The sequence below is a fragment of the Chrysemys picta genome, chromosome 10 (genome assembly GCF_011386835.1).
Source record: "Chrysemys picta bellii isolate R12L10 chromosome 10, ASM1138683v2, whole genome shotgun sequence".
In the NCBI taxonomy this organism is placed as follows: Eukaryota; Metazoa; Chordata; order Testudines; family Emydidae; genus Chrysemys; species Chrysemys picta.
Window position 1 is genome coordinate 74,027,707 of NC_088800.1, and position 17,363 is coordinate 74,045,069.

A 17,363-nucleotide genomic window follows, 5' to 3' on the forward strand; every position below is an offset into this window, starting at 1 on the left:
CTTTTAGTGTGATGTGCCGCTGGACAAACTGCCTTAGAGACCGCAAGAACCTTTCCAAAACTTGACCTGCCCCTGGACAGCTCCTTTTGTGAGGTAGGAAACACTTGGTGACATGTTTGGGTGCCTCCCCACCCCCAGTGATCCACAATCCAACATGCTGTGAATATACTCACAGGAGGTATTCAGCTCCTTGTAGCGTGGGGCCTACAATAGACACTTTTGCACAGTGCCTTTTTTTGAGTTAGTGTCCTTAGATATGTTGCAGCCAATTTTAGGGTTGATTGACATAAGTTATGTTTCTCTATCATCATTTCTGGGTCATAGTTCAATGCTTTGCTTACTATGGGCCTGATCCAACTCCACTGAAGTTAATGGGAGCCTTTCCACCGACTTCACTGGACTGTGGATTAGCTCCCATGTGTGTATGTTTACTAAATTACATTGCACGGCTTTGAGTAGATCACTACATGGGTATAATTATGCTCATTCTAAATTTCCACCTCAGTTAAACACAGCAGGGATTTCGCAAAGCAAGAATGTAAATGGTCTTGTCCCAAATATGAAATCAAACGACTGTTCTTTCTGCCCTTGCTCACAGGCTGCTGATGGACTGGAATGCAGGTTCTTTCTATCAGGCTTTCTGCCTTCACATGGAAGGTTATTTACTCTGTCATGTGGTTCTGGTAGATCTTGTTAAAATGATGCTATCAGCTTGAAAATCATATTTACAGCTAAAAAGGTTTGTGCTTCCCAAGTAACACCAAAGATGGTATAAATTGACTTTAGCAACGCTTTTGATATGGTCTCCCACAGTATTCTTGCCAGCAAGTTAAAGTAGTATGGGCTGGATGAATGGACTATAAGGTGGATAGAAAGCTGGTTAGATCATCGGGCTCAATGGGTAGTGATCAATGGCTCCATGTCTAGTTGGCAATTGGTATCAAGCGGAGTGCCTCAAGGGTCAGTCTTGGGGCTGGTTTTGTTCAATATCTTCGTTAAAGATCTGAAGGATGGCGTGGATTGCATTCTCATCAAGTTTGTAGTTGACACTAAACTGGGAAAAGTGGTAGATATGCTGGAGGGTAGGGATAGGATTCAGCGGGACCTAGACAAATTAGAGGATTGGGCCAAAAGAAATCTGATGAGGTTCAACAAGAACAAGTGCAGAGTCCTGCACCTAGGATGGAAGAATCCATGCACTGCTACAGATTAGGGACCGAATGGCTAGGCAGAAGTTCTGCAGAAAAGAACCTAGGGGTTACAGTGGACCAGAAGCTGGATATGAGTCAACAGTGTGCCCTTGTTGCCAAGAAGGCTAACAGCATTTTGGGCTGTATAAGTAGGAGCATTGCCAGCAGATCAAGGGACATGATCATTCACCTCTATTCTGCATTGGTGAGGCCTCATCTGGAGTACTGTGTCCAGTTTTGGGCCCCCCACTAGAAGAAGGATGTGGAAAAATTGGAAAGAGTCCAGCAGAGGGCAACAAAAATGATTAGGGGGCTGGAGCACATGACTTATGAGGAGAGGCTGAGGGAACTGGGATTATTTCGTCTGCAGAAGAGAAGAATGAGGGGGGATTTGATAGCTGCTTTCAACTACCTGAAAGGGGGTTCCAAAGAGGGTGGATCTAGACTGTTCTCAGTGGTAGCAGATGTTAGAACAAGGAGTAATGGTCTCAAGTTGCAGTGGGGGAGGTTTAGGTTGGATATTAGGAAAAACTTTTTCACTAGGAGGGTGGTGAAGCACTGGAATGGGTTACCTAGGGAGATGGTGGAATCTCCTTCCTTAGAGGTTTTTAAGGTCAGGCTTGACAAAGCCCTGGCTGGGATGATTTAGTTGGGGATTTGTCCTGCTTTGAGCAGGTGGTTGGACTAGATGACCTCTTGAGGTCCCTTCCAACCCTGATATTCTATGATTCTATGATTGTCATAAATATAAAGGGAAGGGTAATAACCTTTATGTATGCAGTAACATAAAATCCCTCCTGGCCAGATGTACTGAATCTTTACCTGTAAGGGGGTTAATCAGTTCAATTAACCTAGTTGGCACCTGACCAGAAGGACCAATGGACTTTCAAATTTGGGTGGGGGGGAAGGTTTTGTTTGTGCTCTCTTTGTTTGTTCCATCTCGGGACAGAGAGAAAGAGACCAACCAGGTTAACAAGTTCCTAAAAAGATACCTGAAATAGTACATATAAAATTACAGAAATTGTAAGTAAAGGTGAAGAAATGCGTTAGATTATCTTTTGTTTTAGCTTGTGAATTTTCCCTATGCTAAGAGTTAGCTTTATTCCTGTTTTTTGTAACTGGAAGTTGAGTCCAGAGGGGAGTCCTCTGTGTTTTAAATCTTTTATTACCCTGTAAAGTTACCCTCCAACCTGATTTTGCAGGTGTGATTCTTTTACTTTATTCTTTATAATAAAGTTCTTCTTTTAAGAACGTGATTGATTTTTTTAGTGTCCTAAAAACCAAAGGGGTTAGTCTGTGCTCACTTTGTTGACCTATTGCTTAGTATATTATTCTCAAGCCTCCCCAGGAAAGGGGGTGAAGGGGCTTGGGGGATATTTTGGGGAAATAGGGAATCCAAGTGGTCCTTTCCCTGAATCTTTGTCTAAATCACTTGGTGGTGGCAGCAATACCGTCAAAGGACAAGGAAATGAATTTGTGCCTTGTGGAAGTTTTTAACCTATGCTGGTGGAATATAAATTTAGGGGGTCTTTCATGCGGGTCCCCACATCTGTACCCCAGAGCTCAGAGTTGGGAGGGAACCCTGACAATGATAAATAAAAGTGAGTAGAGAGAGATTTATTTCCAGTCTGTTTACTTCGAACATTTGACTTCATCACGTACTATATAATCAGTGCCACTGTTATGAGTATGGTCGGTTGCACTTCCTGGCTCCAATACTAGCATGATCACATCCTCACTTGCATGCGCTGCTTGCAGGGAGCTCATCTGGAAGGAAGCAGAAGAGCACCACAGAATTTTTTTAAACCAATGTTTTCCCCTAAAACATCAAGATATACTGTATAAAGAGGGCTCTGTCAGAAAACTGAAGTTTTTGTATTTGTCACTGTTGAAAAAATTAAGCAGGTAGTGCCCCTTTAAGAACTACTGTTTTATAAATACACTTCCTTTGGACTGTTTGTGTTTTGGACTAATTGTGCAACTCGCTCTCCCAATATGGGTGTGCGCTGTGGCCTGCACTATCTCAGGATTCCAGGCTTACCACAGGACGTGGAGAGAGAAAATAACAGTCCAAGGAGAGCCAGCAAATTGAATAGAGGGTGTTTTATCTCAATCCAGGCAAAAAACCCTGTAAATGGGGAAACATAGACAATTACATAAAAGTGAAAGAAAAACAGGCTAATACTCTGTGAGAGAAGGAAACTAACTATTCTCCCAGAGAGCTAGGGGAGAAAAGAGATCTGGTCCAACCTACATCTGTCAACGTACCCCCTGTCACTCATGTGATATTCCTTCCCTTTAAAGATTTCTGGGTAGGCTATTTCCCCAGCACCAGGTTTGAAGGTAGTGGCCATTGCATGTCTCCAACCTTCTTGCTTTTTCCATCTCATTCCTGTCCCGTTTCCGGACTCAGTAAGCTAAAAAATTTGCTGTGTGTTGACAAAGACCTATTCATCTCAAGCAGCAGCTTTCTGCAAAGCTTAGGGCTAGTCCTGATGTGAAGTCTGGAGTGGTGGGTAGTGCAGTCTGTGCACCTCACTTGGCACTGTGGCTATTGCTGTGAAGTATAAGAGTGAGAAAATCAGTAGAGTGGTATGGCTTTCTTTGCCTCTTTATAGCACCATAAAGCATACCCACGACAGCAGGATTGGGAGCCAGGGAGGCGGCAGGACAAAGTGAAGTGTAAATTCGTCCATGCAAATCCTCTGGGATTTATGCTGTTTGGAATGATCCACTGAGGAAGCTAGATGATACTTTATTGCCAGGCATGCTATGGTGAGAAAATTCAGGCTGCATGATTAATGAAAGGCAAGTAGGTGGCATTGGCCAAAAACCCTCTGAGGAATTATTATTTATAATAATACTTAGCTCTTCGATAGCGCTTTTCATCAATAGATCTCAATACACTTTATAAAGGAGGTTAGTATAATTCATCCACATTTTACAGAAGGGGAAACTGAGGCACAGGGAAATGAAGTGATCTGCCCAAAGCCAGTCAGCAGCAGAGCCAGGAACAGAACCTGCGTCTGCTGAGTCTATTCATTAGGCCACACTGCTCTGAAAAGAAAACAGAGGGTTTGTCTGCATGTTGCCTTAGCCTACACTACAGGGGTGTAAATTCTAGTGTGCACTAGCACTGCACACTAACTGGCATCTGTGGACCGTGCTGGCATGCACCAAAAGTTCTCTAGTGCACATTGATGTAGTCCAGTTTCAAACAGCCCTCTATTAACGTGCACTAGGCAAGTTCTAGGGCACACCAGCAGAGTCTCACAGGCCAGTTAAAACTAGTGCACACTAGAATTTACACCTGTCTGGTGCAGATGAAGTCAAGGTGTAGACAAGTCCATAGCGTAAGTCCAATTCTCAGGCACTGGGCTCAGCACTGTAACTTTGCTCATGGAAGCGTCTAACTGGATTAAAATGGTTTCACCTTTCAACCTGAGACAGTCTTTCCAATGGCTTTATTCAGCCCAGCGGCGGCTCCAGGCATCAGCGCTCCAAGCGCGTGTCTGGGGCGGCAAGCTGCGGGGGGTGCCCTGCCGGTCCCTGAGAGGGCGGTAGTCAGGCAGCCTTCAGCGGCATGCCTGCGGGAGGTCCGCTGGTCCCACGGCTTCAGCGGCAATTCGGCGGCGGATACGTTGAAGCCGCGGGACCGGCGGACCTCCCGCAGGCACGCTGCCAAAGGCAGCCTGACTGCCGTGCTTGGGGCAGCAAAAAAGCTAGAGCCGCCCCTGATTCAGCCAAGCCTGTCTCAAAGCCTTTGGCGATTTTGGCTGAGATTTTAGACTGGTATTCGGAAGCTTTCAAAACATCCAAAGGGCCACTATCTCGGCTTGCTGTATTGGCATTTAACAGCTCCATGTGTCGTCATCATTCTTACCCTTCCTTGCTTTTCTTCGTTCCCTTTCGGCTCGTGGATGTGGAATAATCAGAGCAGTTGTCATTTGAACTCAAGGTGATACTTTCCCCAAAGCTGATCCAGCTGCGAATGCATTCACTTTTCGTAAGAGCACTGAGTTCCAGGTACATTCGCTCACTCTCCCCCAAGGGAGATGAGGCAGATGGCATTCTTCTGGAACCCGCTCTGACCCCAGATTAGTACAAATGCATACAAAGCTGTTTGACAACCCTGTCACTGGGCAGCCTGAGCACAAAATAAAGAAACGGAACGTGAGGACATAAAGGCAAAGCGCTTCGCTCTGTTGCAGCCATGCAGTCCTTCTGTGCCTCTTCCTCATTCCTGCACCCACAACATGGCAGTCGGGGGGTGAGCCCGGGGCAGGATGGTGGCAAGACATCTGAGGATAGAGACAGTTTGTGGAATTTTTAAATATGCCACCCAAACCCATGCTCTGGTGACATTTTTCCCTAGGAAAATGTCCTTACTGCTGCAGAATGAAAGCTAGCGTTCTTTTTTTCCCCAAGATCCAGGCTCCTGCCCACTTACTGATTGCACAGCAATGTCCTCTTGCTGTCCTGTTGCTTCTATTAGCATCGTTTCTGGGGTCAGTGCTTCTCTGAACATGCCAGGGTAGTCGCTGAGTTGAGGCTTTGTTCTATGTAGCGGGATCAGAGAGCTGTGCCCCTTGTTCTGAAATACCAGGGATGTCCTTGTTTTCCAGCAGGGGAGAGAGGAGCACATATTTACAGTTTCCCATAATTATGTTTTATGATAACCTGATGCTAGTGTGAACACCGCGCTGAACATAAGGTACTAATTGTATGCGTCCTACTGAATAATGCAAAGCAGTAACAGTCCTTAGCCTTGTACTGTCTGAGAATTATAGAATCTCTCCATCATTGAAAGCTCATAAACTTTTAGCAGACAGAGAAACTAAATCTACACACAAGGTTGTCATTGTCTCACTCTCCTATTGGGAGCATAGGAATTGCTGTACTGAAATACAGCAAATAGCTTGTCTAGTCAGATTCTCTGTTTTCAAACTGGCTAATGTGCCAAATGCACCAAAGGAAGGAATAAAACGCCTAATGGCAGTTCATTAGCTTGTAGGTTTCAGCCTAGCTCCTTTGAAATCAATGGTGCTATAGTGACTTCTGCTAGCTAAGGATCTGGCCCCTAACTGTGCAGTTCTCTGCTACTGTGGTGGGTAGGGGAGAGAAGAGGGAGTATATTGCATTTAAGCTAGAAGTTTGATGGAAATGAAAGGGAGGAGGAGAGAAGCAGCTCTGTAGGTGGTATTTGTAGTCCTAGGTGACCTGATTCATAAAGTTGAATTGCACGCTGGAGCTCTGTAGGTGGTATTTGTAGTCCTAGGTGACCTGATTCATAAAGTTGAATTGCACGCTGGAGCCAAATGTCTCCAGAGTTCAGGTGTACAGATGCAGAGTCTGGTTTGGCAAAGGTCTTTTCAACAAGGGTGGTGGATGTTACCTGCACAGGGCATAAAACAAAAAGAATTGGCCCCCTCGGAAGAAGTTTGCCTGTGAGATAGAATTGTCTGTTCACTTAAAGCACAAATAGGGTGACCAGATGTCCCGATTTTATAGGGACAGTCCCAATATTTGGAGATTTTTCTTATATGGGTGCCTATTACCCCCCACACTCTGTCTCGATTTTTCATACTTGCTATCTGGTCACCCTAAGCACAAAGGCAAAAATCAAGACAGGGCAGGGAATTGGCAGATCACTGATGTGATTCAGTACTGAGCTTCCTAGCCTTGAAAAGTGTTTCTATGAGCTGTTAAACCTGACCATTGATTTTAAATACCCGGCCCAGACTGTGGGCATCAAACTCTCCAGAAAATCTGGGCCTTACTATGCAACAAGGCATCATTCCAGTTGCTGAAAAATAATTGTTTAACAAGAGTAGCTTAACACACTTTGTGGAGTCCTGGGCCGAAAATGGATAGAGCTGGGCTCAAGTCCTGCTGTCTGTTGTGCTGGAGTTTGGTCTTTCTCATTAACCTTCCCATGCTCAAAGCAAGGCATTATTCCTCCCTGGAGCACCAGCATGCTAGGAGAGATGGCCTCTAGCTAGCATGTATGCTATAAAGAAGAGCAAAGTTTGGTCCCCAGTGTGTTCCTCTTCAGTACCCCATGGAGGTGGTCCCCAGTCATCCGCTATTCTTATGGGTAGGCTACATCTCTGGACCCCTTTGCATCAGTGATGCTACTTGGACAGGATTCAGCCCTCGAGGTGGCATTTAAATCTATGGGATTCAGCCTCGGACCTGCAAGTGATCCTGTGGGCATCACTCATGTCCCCGAGTATTTCTGTAGATCCGTGAGTTTCATGTTGTGTGTATTCTGACAAGTAAACAGCCGTGATTAAATTGAAAGCCCTGAAGCAGGTAAGGGTTATTGTCACACATGGCTAAAAGGTTCAAAGGAGTGCCAGCTGCCAATATATAGCAATACCAGGAGCTATGGCTCACTATTGATCCTGTTTGCAATCAGTATTATAAACTGCAAATTGTTTGGTAAATGGCACGGTCTGTGAAGGTCAGGTAGATTAGCTTTGTCACTGTAAGGGACAGGCAGTGGCTTTCCCAGTTTGGTACGTGGTCCCTTGCCTGGTTGCATTTACTTTTATTTCTCCCGGAATTTGCCTGGAATAAGGGTAAATTTATATTTTTTTGAGAAAAGACACCATTGCAGCCAATTCTGCTGGTTTCCATAGATTTTTCTGTTTAAGCCAGTGTTTCCCAAACTTGGGACGCCGCTTGTGTAGGGAAAGCCCCTGGCGGGCTGGGCCGGTTTGTTTACCTGCCGCGTTCGCAGGTCCGGCCGATCACGGCTCCCACTGGCCGCGGTTCACCGCTCCAGGCCAATGGGAGCTGCTGGAAGCAGCACGGGCAGAGGGATGTACCGGCCGCCGCTTCCAGCAGCTCCCATTGGCCTGGAGCAGCGAACTGCGGCCAGTGGGAGCCGCGCTCGGCCGAACCTGCGGACGCGGCAGGTAAACAAACCGGCCCGGCCCGCCAGGGGCTTTCCCTACACAAGCGGCGTCCCAAGTTTGGCCAACACTGGTTTAAGCCAAAAATGGTCAATAAGATTTTCTTAACAGCAAAGGAAAGCTGCTGCCATGTAGGGCTAGCTCTGGCCTTCTGTTAATGTCACAGCGTGCAGCAGTTATTTCCCCCTGAGGTTTGTTAGCTTCTTTCTTACCCTTCTGAACAAAAATCCTAGAATAGCTCTCTCTGGTATAAATAGCTTTCTGGATCATGCTAGCAGCTAATCTGGAAAGCAAATCCCCTGTTTTGGTAATTTCTAGATTGTCTTTCTGAACAAAAGAAGCTTTCCCTTTATTAGCAAGTTCTGAAGGTGAATATTTCGAGTCTGTTGAGTATACGTTTTTAACTCTGTCCATCAAGTTATTTTTAAAGGGCCACCCTGGGACATACTCAAAAGATACACAATAAGAGGGGCAATACATGCTCTGTCATGCCATATTGATCTGTTATATAACTCACTAGGTGAGGAACTTGTTTAGTACATTTCATAGTTTCAAACTCTGCTTTGTCAAGCAGCATTAGCATTGGGCAGCATTTTTTTTTTAGCAAAGTTTGTTGTCAAAACCTAGCCATCCTCAGCAATGAAGGGATGTCATTTAATCGCCAGTGGTATCCCCCCATTCAGCTTAATGTTGAAACCAGCAGCCCACTTCCTTGTGTGTCAGTTTCCTTCTCCAGGATCTCTGGGCCTCCTGGGTATTGAGCTTGGGAATGAGATACTCTTTGCTCTGAGAAGCGCTGCACCGTAAAGGTTTGAAACAAAAGTCTTGTGTCTGTGACCTTTAGCAGCCTTCAGCATGAATTAACAGTCCGCTCTTTCATTAGGAGCGGAGTCCAGGCTCACGTACTCCTGATCTTGATCTCATATACTGCACATACAGGTGGTTCATTCTGATTTTCTAGGGTGGAATATTAGCTGCAGCTCCGCTCCCTTTCTGATCTCTGTGATGGTATGGCTACACTCACGGTACAGACACTGGGAGGAGAGTACAGACACTGCATGTTTCCCCTGCCCCTAGCTCGGGTAGAAATGCCAGTACAGACAGTGAGGTGATAGAGTACAGACATTCCAGAACTACATGTACCCCACACATCACTAGAAGAGTAGACAAGACATGAATGCACCCATGTGGGCAAGGTCTCTTGCCCTTCCCTGTCTCAGGGTGGAATCTCACAATTCATTCTGTCTTAGGCCTGGTCTACACTAGGCGTTTATGTCGAAGTTAGCGCCGTTACATCGAATTAACCCTGCACCCGTCCACACTGCGATGCTATTTAGTTCGACATAGAGGTCTCTTTAATTCGACTTCTGTACTCCTCCCCGACGAATTAGGCTAGGTGTGGATGGAAATCGACGCTAATAGCTCCGGGAGCTATCCCACAGTGCACCACTCTGTTGACGCTCTGGACAGCAGTGCGAGCTCGGATGCTCTGACCAGCCACACAGGAAAAGCCCCGGGAAAATTTGAATTGGAATTCCTTTTCCTGTCTGGCCAGTTTGAATCTCATTTCCTGTCTGGACATCGTGGCGAGCACAGCAGCACTGGCAACGATGCAGAGCTCTCCAGCAGTGATGGCCGTGCAGTCTGTGAATAGAAAGAGGGCCCCAGCATGGACTGATCAGGAAGTCTTGGATCTCATCACTGTGTGGGGCGATGAGTCCGTGCTTTCCGAGCTGCGATCCAAAAGACGGAATGCAAAGATCTACGAGAAGATATCTAAAGACATGGCAGAGAGAGGATACAGCCGGGATGCAACAGAATCTGGTGAAGGATCAGCCAGTAAGTGTTGTAAACATCTAAACATTTATTTTTAACAAAACAGGAATATTAACAATTAAAAGAATGGGTTGTTCATGATTAGTGTGCCCTATGCGCTTAACAGTTTAGTCATGGGCAGTGCAAGTTTTGAAAAAAAATCTAGCAATGTCCAGTTTTCAGTGATTGTCCTGCACAAGCCGCTCTACTGTTTATTCCCTGCTACTGCAGCTACAGTAAAATGCGGTCTATATGTCCGGGGATAGAGCAGTAATCCTCCTGGGATATCTCGATGAAGCTCTCCTGGAGGTAACTTGAAAGCCGTTGCATGAGGTTCCTGGGGAGAGCGGCCTTATTGGGTCCTCCGAAGTACGAGACGTTGCCGCGCCACGAGACTATCACGTACTCGGGAATCATTGCTCTGCATAGCAGGGCGGCATACGGCCCTGGTCTTTGGAGGCTTTCCCGGAGCATTCTCTGTCTGTCGCTCTCAGAGATCCTCATCAGGGTGATGTCGCCCATGGTGACCTGCTTTTAATTAGGTAGGGGAATGTTAGTGTTGGGACTGCTTTCCCGTTCCTTGACAGAACTGTAACCGCTGGTTTGTAGCCACGCGGTGGAGGCGGGAGAGGGGCAGCCGAAAGGGATCGTTCCCGGGGACAGCCGCGAGGGGGTGGGACAGGGGCAGAGTTCCCGCTTGCCGGATTGCTGGCTGCAGGAACTGACATAGCTTTAAATGTGAAATGAGGGCAGTGGTAATCTAAAAGTTTTAAACTGCCACAAGTGTACGGCTTACCATGTCTGCCTGCAACAGAAATTCCGTTGTGCTGCCCCGCTTCTCAAATGTGCTGTGCAAGACCCCAGGCACTGAATGCGAAGGCCGAAAATTCGACCTTGTGCTGAGTGCGCATGTGATAGGTGCTGTGCATGGTCTTGTTCACAGAGAAAGACTATGTTCTTTGTTCACAACTACATTTTTCTTTCTGAGGAATTCACTCCCTTTTTCCCATTTCCACAGCCCCATCTGCGACTGTCTCACAACCTAGCCTGGAATCACACTCCCAGAGGCTAGCGCGGATTAGGCGTAGGAAGAGGAGGACACGGGAGGACATGTTCTCTGAGCTTATGGCCTGTTCCCAAGCCCAGGCAGCACAGCAGACCCAGTGGCGGGAGAACTTGACCCGAATGCACCAAGCCAACATGGATTGGGAGGAGAGGTGGCGGCAGGAAGACCAGCAGGCGACTCAAACGCTGCTTGGACTACTGAGGGAGCAAACGGACACGCTCCGGCACCTTGTGGATGTTCTGCAGGAACGGAGGCAGGAGGACAGAGCCCCGCTGCAGTCCATCTCTTACCGCCCTCCCCTGCCACCAAGTCCCATACCCACCTCACCCAAAGTGCAAAGAAGGAGAGGCGGCAGAGTCCCTGCTAAGTCTCACTCCACCCCTGCAGAGAGCTCTAGTAGCAGAAGGCTCTCATTTCCCAAAATTTGAAAAGTTCTTTCCTTCCCGCCTGACACAAGCCCCCGTCCAAGTTTCACCTCCCAATGCCATGTGTAGTTGATAATAAAAAATACGTTTCTGTAAACTACTGTTTCAATCATGTTCTTTTGGAGGAGGATGGGAAAGGGGGTTGGTAATTGGACAGGACAGTCACCTTTGGCAGGGTACATAGTCGGGGGCAGGCACAGCAGCAGGGCACATACACAGTGCAGTGATGCAGTGACTAGTTACCCTGGTTAGTCTGGGAGGTTGTTTTCATGTTATGTGGTGGGGGGTGGGTTGCTCTGTGACTTTGTGGCAGGGGGAGGGCAGTTACAGATCTTAAGCGGCGGTCCTTAGGCAGGATCACAGAGCCACACAGCAGGGGATCTGTAACCGTCCTTCCCCTTCCACAAAGTCACATAGACCCCCCCATACACACAGTCCCGATCAGGAGGGGTGACAGGCTCCGTTGAAACAACCATTCCACCGCAGCGGAGCCTGTCAATCCTTGAGTTTAGAAGCTGCATTCGCGTCACTACACTACACCCGCTCCGCACCACAGTCTGCGTCCCAGTTTTAAAAAATTCCTGCGAAAACAGTATTAAAGAAAACGGTGTGCTTTAACAAAGTTGAACTATTTTTATTTCGAAACGTGTGTTGGAAGGGGGGTGAAGGGGGTATGTAACTGGATAGGATAGTCAACATTACCTGGGTAAAGAAACGGGGGCAGGTTTAGCTTCTCAGTACACAAACTTTAAAGTCACAGGTTACCCTGCTCACTCAGGAACTTTGCTTTCAAAGCCTCCCGGATGCACAGCGCTTCCCGCTGGTCTCTTCTAATCGCCCGGCTGTCTGGCTGTGAGTAATCAGCAGCCAGGCTATTTTCCTCAACCTCCCACCCCGCCATAAAGGTCTCCCCCTTGCTCTCACAGAGATTGTGGAGCACACAGCAAGCTGCTATAACAATGGGGATATTGGTTTCGCTGAGATCACAGCGAGTCAGTAAGCTTCTCCATCTCCCCTTGAGACGGCCAAAAGCACACTCCACCACCATTCTGCACTTGCTCAGCCGGTAGTTGAAGAGTTCTTTTTCAGTGTCCAGGGCGCCAGTATAGGGCTTCATGAGCCAGGGCATTAGCGGGTAGGCTGGGTCCCCGAGGATGACTATAGGCATCTCCACATCCCCAACAGTTATTTTGTGGTCCGGGAAGTAAATACCTTGTTGCAGCCGTCTAAACAGACCAGAGTTCCTGAAAACACGAGCGTCATGAACCTTGCCCGGCCATCCCACGTAGATGTTGGTAAAACGTCCCCTGTGGTCCACCAGTGCTTGCAGCACCATGGAAAAGTAGCCCTTTCGGTTAATGTACTGGGTGGCCTGGTGGTCCGGTGCCAGGATAGGGATGTGAGTTCCATCTATGGCCCCACCGCAGTTTGGGAATCCCATCGCTGCGAAGCCATCTATGATCGCCTCCACGTTTCCCAGGGTCACTACCTTTGGCAGCAGTACATCAACGATTGCCTTGGCTACTTGCATCACAACAACCCCCACGGTAGATTTGCCCACCCCAAACTGGTTCGCGACTGACCGGTAGCTGTCTGGCGTTGCAAGCTTCCAGAGGGCTATGGCCACTCGCTTCTGTACACTCAGTGCAGCTCGCAACCGGGTGTCACTGCGCTTCACGGCAGGGGACAGCAACTCACAAAGTTCAAGGAAAGTTCCCTTCCGCATGCGAAAGTTTCGCAGCCACTGGGATTCATCCCAGACCTGCAGCACTATGCGGTCCCACCACTCAGTGCTTGTTTCCCGTGCCCAGAATCGCCGTTCCACGGCATCAACATGACCCATTGCCACCGCGATGTCCTCGGCGCTGGGTCCCCTGCTTTCTGACAGGTCCATGCTACTCTCAGACTTCAGGACATCACCGCGGTGCCGTAGCCTCCTCGCCTGACTTTTCTGCATCTGCCTCAGGGAAACCTGTATGATAAGCTGCGAGGCGTTGAGAGCGGCCACAACTGCAGCGATGGTCGCAGCGTGCTCCATGCTCGCAGTGCTGTGGCATCCGCGCTGTCAATGACTGGAAAAGTGCGCGAAATGATTTCCCGCCGGCGCTTTCAGGGAGGGAGGGCAGGAGTGATGGACGGATGACGACAGTTACCCAAAAGCACCCTCGACACATTTTGTTACCCAGAAGGCATTGCCGGCTACACCCAGAATTCCAATGGGCAGAGGGGACTGCGGGAACTGTGGGATAGCTGACCACAGTGCACCGCTTCGAATGTCGACGCTTTCACCGTTAGTGTGGACGCACAAAGTCGAATTACTGTCCTTAGTGTGGACACACACGTTCGACTTTGCAATATCGATTACAAAAATTCGATGCAAGTAAAATCGAACTACTCTCGTAGTGTAGACAAGGCCTTAGACTACGGCCCGGCTTCCCTACCCTGTGAGGTACCCACAGCGTATTACCCTCCAGGTGCAACTGGGTTTCATGCCTTTGCATTTCTTCCCCCCAGGACCCTGTGATGAATGATATACTGATCAGCAGCCTTAAAACAATGTGTTTTATTTAGCAGTTGGTATAAAGCATTAGAGAGGATTTTAAAACAGCAACCAAACCTAACTCGCTTTCAAAAATCCCACCCTATGTCCCTTAGGAAAATGAGACTTAGGCTCATACATCACCTAGGTGCTTTTGCAAATTTTACCCGTCGACTCCACTATCTGAAAGGATGTAACCTTCAGGATGATAAATGCCTCATTTAAAAAAAAATATGACAAGAGAGTCTGAAAATCTAGCTATAGAAAGGAAATAGAATTCTAGGAAAGAAAAACAAAGATGGGAGAGAATGGATTCAGTGGACCACAGCACAACAGATTTTAGAAAAATGACTTGGAACAATTTATTTTATAACAACATTCTATAATCCTATAATCCTTTGGAAAGCAAAGGGAGGGACTGCAGCTTTCTGCCCTTAGCGATTGCATGCTGTGGCTTTATTATTAAACCACAATAATTAAATATTCAACCTGGAGAAAACATTCATGCATGCAGGATGGCAAGAAATTGAAGCCCTGGCTAAGAAGCTGTAGAAGGTACTTTTGTATCTGCAAATACTTTTGGTTTTGGAAATAAAAACAATAAAGTGGATGCTTTGTAATCTGGGATCTTATGAATGTAAAACCACTCTTTGGATAGCTTTTGTCTTTAGCATCTCACTGTTACCTAAAAGCTGGCCTTTTTCCTCTCAGATAATGTTGTAACCTTTTTCTGTAAGAGTTATTACTAATTTTGCCCCACATGAATTTTCTCAAGTCTTAGAGCTGATGTGGCAATCCTTACTTGTAGGAGTAACCCCGATGGCCTTACTAGTGGCATAGTCACTTAAAGAGTTCTAGTAAATGGGACTATTCATATGAGTAAGGATTGCCGAAGCAATCATGCAGGGAAGTGTAGATTCATCTTCCAAAGTTGGGATTCCTTCACAGAACTAGGGACCTGATCCAAAGACCAGTGAAATCAGATGAAAGGGTCCCATTGACTTTATTGGGCTTTGGATCAATGTCTATACCCCGGATCAGCAAAGCATTTAACCACACGCTTAAGTCTATCCTTGTTCAGCAAATCACTTCAGTGCATGATGAATCCCAGTAGAGACTTAAGCACATGCCTAGAGTTAAACACATGTTTAAGTGCTTTGCTGAATAGGAATAGAGTGCTGAATGAGGGCCTACGTTGAGTGTCACAGCAGCATTTTCTTCTGTAACATGGCACGACGTGGTCCTCCTTGGTACAAAGCCAGGATGAGTAACTTAATATAGACTTAAAGAGCCTGGCCCAAAGCCCATTGGACTCAATTGGGAGTCTTTCCTTCTTGCACCCACTGGACTTTCCATACACTGTGTGTTGGCCAAACCTTTGTTAATGAAACTCTTTTTGGTACAATGGAAGATTTCATTAGATAAACCTGTTCGCAGTGTGACTCTTTGTGATGAACTGGGAAATCGCTGCATTATATTTTCTAAATATAGTGCATGCCTCTCTCTGTTTGTTGTTAAGGGGTTACTTGCTAAGGAATTAGAGGAAAAAGGTGGCTAGGGGAGCCAAGCAGGAAAGGTTTTTTAAAAAAAAGGCCTAGATAAGGAGCATCCCCACAAATACTATAGCTGGGTGCATTGCCATGAAAAAGTGACTCCTGGGGCCCAGCCCTGGTGCCATAGCTTGTTTTGCCAAGACTGAGAAGAGCGAGACACAGGGACGGCAGCAAGCAGGCTGGCTTTCCCAACCCAGAGACGGGAATAAGCTGGACCTACCAGAACTCTTCACAGAGAGGTTAAATTTAGTAAGGAAATATGCCTATGGGGCTCTGTGGTGTTAACCTGTTTCCTAAATCCTGTAAACCCTTTGGTAATTACAAGCTATTTTGTTTTGAAGATGCTGGTGCCGAGTCACTTTCATCAGCTGCTGTCACAAGCTCCCTGAGAAAATGAGCTTTCAGGTGCTTTACGCTGTTGGATTAGCATGGCTGCTGCCCAGAGACCGAGTCCTAGAGTGGTTGGACCTCCTGGTTCTTCCCAGAGTGTGGTGGAGGAAGCCAGGCTGTCACCTAAGTGGTACCCTTGAGATGGATTAAAAGGGGTTTAAGATGCAGTTTGCTCAGTGAGCATGACACTTAAAAATAATCCTGTTTAGCGCATCTCCCATTAATAATTCTACATTACTTTTGTCCAATCTTTCCTTAGCCACACAATAATGAACAAATGCCATCTCTATTTCAAAACTGTGCAAAAGAGGAACAGAAATCTCTCTCCCTTATTATCTGATATATCAAATGACAGCCAGACGTGTCAAAAATGGAAACGTTATCTTGAAGGGATTTACTTTTGTAATTTCTGCTAAGGGATTTTTTTTCCTACCAAACCGTTAATATGTCACTTGGAGGTGGATTTTGTTCAGCTCTTTGTTTTTATTTTCCCTCTGTGGTGCTTTTCTTTGCATCGATATTTTTCTAGTATATTATCTTCATGACTGAAATCTTTTTATCTCTCAGTGATGTAGGAGGCAGAGTTACCTGTTACATCCTTCCACTCTCTGGAGATGTCTAGTAAAATATCAATCCTCTTCTCCCTCTGAACATTTCCAGCTGACAGCCACAAATCAGGCCTCTATCACTTTTTGCTTGGGAGTTGTCAATGTCATTTCCTGTCTAGGTTCTCTCTAAACTCTGGTGAGCATGGTGATTGTTGCTGTTGATTTTCAGACATGCCATGTGTTGTCAGTCAAAGTCAGGAAGGATGTCTTAACCTAATTACAGCTTTTGTGAGGGAACAAACTAATCAGCGGAGCTCTAATTCATTATTTCCAAATATAGACTTAAATATATACGTGTGTGTAATACGGTATTTCTGCTCTGTGGTCTCTGGGATCTACCACAAATCCTACGAGAGAGGAAGCAGAGTGTAGATGTTATGCATCTTGTAGCTAGTTTATTTCTGGGGATTGACCAAAGGAAGTGGACAGCAGGATATGCGCAGTTGTTTTCCCCCCTCTGCTTAACCAGACATGTTTTGACTTGTGTGTGTGTTTTTAGATAATTAAGCTACAGAGTGTTCAGTTCTCCGTACACCTACTTCTGCAGCTGCTGCAGGCATTCTGCCGCTTTATTCCGCCCCCCTCCTCCAGTTCCTGTGGCCAATGTACTGCTAACAAAAGCGTTGTCTGAGCTTTCTTTTTAATCTTGAAGGTGGGCTGCCCCACGGGGATTGATTTTCCTGTTTCTCCTTATAAATCTTCTCTGCAAATGTCAGTCTGTTCCTGTGCCACAGAGCAGATGGGTACCTCAGAGTGTACATCACACTTGTATTCTTTGAGTCTACTCAGTGTAAGTGTGGCAGAATAATGCTGGAAATGAACAGTTATGTATTTCAACAATACTATATATGGTTATA

General features: G+C 46.6%; 1 long non-coding RNA gene across 1 annotated transcript in view; it reads left to right on the top strand.

The window, feature by feature from the left end:
- The window catches only part of LOC135974067 (uncharacterized), a 48,618-nt gene that overhangs the window by 22,150 nt on the left and 9,105 nt on the right, over nucleotides 1-17,363 (top strand). The window contains exon 3 of the long non-coding RNA XR_010591190.1: nucleotides 8-93. This is a non-coding gene — a long non-coding RNA (uncharacterized LOC135974067). The remainder of the gene's footprint in view (nucleotides 1-7; nucleotides 94-17,363) is intronic.